The following is a 3,246-nucleotide window of genomic DNA, read 5'->3' on the forward strand; positions in this document are numbered from 1 at the left end:
TTGTCAAGTTTGTAGCTTTGGTATGTTAAAGTTGGTCTTTGTTACTTTGAGTGTTTTGGTTGTTACTTTAACTTTACTTTGAAAATTAAATACCTTTTTGCAATTGCTCTACCCATGCCTTGCGTCCCTGCTTCCCTGCGCTTTGGTCCTCAATGTCTTGCCGTGCCTTCCACACCCTTCACTAGCCCCGACCGTGACAAAACGGTAATATAGTTCCCAAAATGTAAATCGTCACCTGCCTTTACACACCTCTGTTTTGAAGCGAGATCCCATCCTAAATCCATTTGATTTAATGTGACGTTGGTCTAGCCTTTGTAGCAAAAACTGCTTTAGCTCTTGTGGAAAGGCCATCAATAAGGTTTAGGATTAAATTTATGGGAATTATTGCCCATTCTTCCAGATGCATCTTTGCGAGGTCACACACTGATGTTGAACGAGAACGCCCGGCTCAATATGTTTGTTTGCTGTGGTTGTACGTGTGTGTGTGTGTGTGTGTGTGTGTGTGTGTGGTGTGTGTGTGTGTGTGTGTGTGTGTGTGTGTGTGTGTGTGTGTGTAGCAGATGATGTGGAGATACCTGGCATGGCTACAGCCTCTGTTTGTTTGGCTCAGGGCTCTCCGACTGTCAGCGCCAGGCTTGTGTGGAGAAACAAAACACGCTGTCATCTCTGTAACAATTGTAGCCGGCGGGACTGGCTCGATGCACTTCAGCCAGACAACCTCTTGCTACCTCCTTGTTCTCTTCCACGCTGCTGCTGCCCAACCCAGCGCTTGCCACCTGGGGGCTCACGTCCACTGTGGGGGGAGACTGGAACATTGGCAGAGTCTTGTTTTGTTCGACTGTTTCTGCTTGTTTTGGGGTGAGGAAGAGGCAGACGTGTTACCCTGTTAGGGATCCTGTTGTGACATGAACATGAACATTTCTGGTAAGCGGTACCTGTACCCTGGTCAAAGCCTAATTAGGTCTTTTAATGTCTATAAGACAGAACGTATATTTCCTGCATCATTGTGGAGTTTTGACTTCGAGCCAAACTTTGAAACCCTAACCTTTACTTGAAACTAAAATTTGTCACCCTAATATAAAACCGTAATCCTGCTTTGAAACCTTCATTTTACATCCAAACTAAAAACCCTCATGTTATTTTGAAAAAGTACAGTGGTACCTCTTCTTCACAAAATTAATCCATTCCGGAAATCGTTTCGTCATGTGAATTTTTCATAAGTAGAGGGTCATTTTACATGTAACTAGTGTAATCCGTTCCAAGATCCCCAATCCCCACCACCACTCTGCCAAAAAAAAAAAAAGCATTCAAAGTACATAATGTAAAGAAATAAACAAGAAGAAATACAAAAAATTAGGTTCATTTACCTTTGCCGTTGGGCGACTATGTGACTATGTGGGGGATGGAGGAGGAGGCAAACTGTGACACCAGAGAGAAAATATACATATCAACGTACACATGCATACAACTTCATTCAATGAAAATTTCTTCGGGCCCATGGTGAAGAAAGATGAAGAAACGTTCAAAAAACACAAACGAAAAAGTTGTACTTTTCAAATTTGTGTTAGCTTGTAACAGGGTGGGACAGCGCTTGCGTGATTCGGTGACAGTCGAATGTCTAAGGGAATGAAAAAGCATCATGGGTAAAGATTGATGTCCCTCCTAGCCAATGGGATGGCAGGAAGATGTGACAGCGACAGCCAATGGGAGAGCAGCTCTATCATGCCACACAAATCAAGATACAGGATGTTTACGTTCATTAGAATTTGGGGAATTCAGTGCCTATTTTTTTCCTTTCGTATCCTGAATTTCCTTCATAACTAAAGACAATATTTTTCAGAGGTGTGTCGTAACCTGAATTTTTCATTACTAGAGACGTCCGTAAGTAGAGGTCTCACTGTAATTTAAAATCCTAACACTGCCTTTAAACTCAAACCCGATTTTGAAGCCAGCACTCAAATCCCTAACCCTCCCTTGAAACCCCTATATGAAATCCCGACCGTTCCTTTAAACATACCCTTTTATTTCAAACCTTACCCTTGACTTTACACACTATTTTGTGGTCCTCACCCAAGTTTCATTTCCTTGCCCCCTAATAGATTAAACAATTGGTCTTTTATTAAATCTCTATTGTGTAATGTCTCACAGAAACTGGTCAAGATTATTGAGTAGTGGACATATTATGGAATATTACCTTATTACTGTTTGCATGGGTATAATTGCATGCGTGAAGTGCCTGCCCTTGTCTCAGGTTTGAAATTATTTCAACGAGTAATTAAGTTACCGTATTTTCGCTCCGTACAAGTGTACAAGTAGCACCAGCCATAAAATCCATAGAAAGGAAGAAAAAAAAACATGTATAAGTCGCACTGGAGTATAAGTCGCATTTTTGAGGGAAATTTATTTGATAAAATCCAACACCAAGAACAGACGTTGTTTGAAATTTAAATTATGAACAATTTAAAACAAAAATAGAACAGAGGCAACAACAGGCTGAACGGTATGCTTGTGTTACATTACACAACTGAGAACGTGCCTGGTATGTTAACATAACACATTAAAAGTTATTCCGATAACCACAGCATAAATAACATACTAAGAAGTTTACCAAAACCATCCGTGTCTCTCCAAATACCTGGTAACAAAAATCCAATGAAATCTTCATCCTCAGTGTCACTTCTAAACAAGTCCGCCAACTCCAGAGGTATACGACGCGCCGCTTCCTCTTCTACGTCACTTATGTCAGACTCATCGTCGGTTGCAGTTGCAACTACCTTATTCCAGCCTTTCTGAATACTGGACAGGATGGTTTCGGTTGTCACGGAAGCCCATGCTTTGTCGAGCCATCCAATAACTTCCCGGAAAGTTGCACAGCGGATTCATCCGGAAGCTGTGCTCTCCATCCGTCATTCAGTGCTCCCACAGCAAGGGTCGGGAACCTATGGCTCGCGAGACATACCTGGGTATTTTTTTGGTTGGATAATGGCTCGCAGAGCCCTCATACAGACATGTACAGTATCATGTGATTTCTGTTGTGCGGGCAACCCAAATGACACAGAGAAAGTTTGTCCTAGTGGGGTTGCTGTAGGTTATGGCGGGAGGCAAGGGATATGACGCAGAGACAGTTTGTCCGAGTGCTATTGCTGTAGTCCACAGGCTTTGGGTTGAACGCTGATCGTGTCGGAATAACTACGTAACTATGGAAACGCTTTTTACAAAGGTCGCTCAAAGAAAAAAAATCTGAGG

General features: G+C 42.2%; 1 long non-coding RNA gene across 1 annotated transcript; it reads right to left on the bottom strand.

Moving 5' to 3' along the window:
* Positions 1-675: 675 nt before the first annotated feature.
* On the bottom strand, positions 676-3,025 carry LOC133501363 (uncharacterized). Its single transcript, XR_009795163.1, has 3 exons — positions 2,636-3,025; positions 1,368-1,419; positions 676-847 (listed from the first exon to the last, which is right to left on the bottom strand). It is a non-coding gene; the product is annotated as an uncharacterized LOC133501363 (long non-coding RNA).
* Between the last annotated feature and the right edge of the window lie 221 nt (positions 3,026-3,246).

This window comes from Syngnathoides biaculeatus, chromosome 5 (assembly GCF_019802595.1).
Source record: "Syngnathoides biaculeatus isolate LvHL_M chromosome 5, ASM1980259v1, whole genome shotgun sequence".
Classification (NCBI taxonomy): domain Eukaryota; kingdom Metazoa; phylum Chordata; class Actinopteri; order Syngnathiformes; family Syngnathidae; genus Syngnathoides; species Syngnathoides biaculeatus.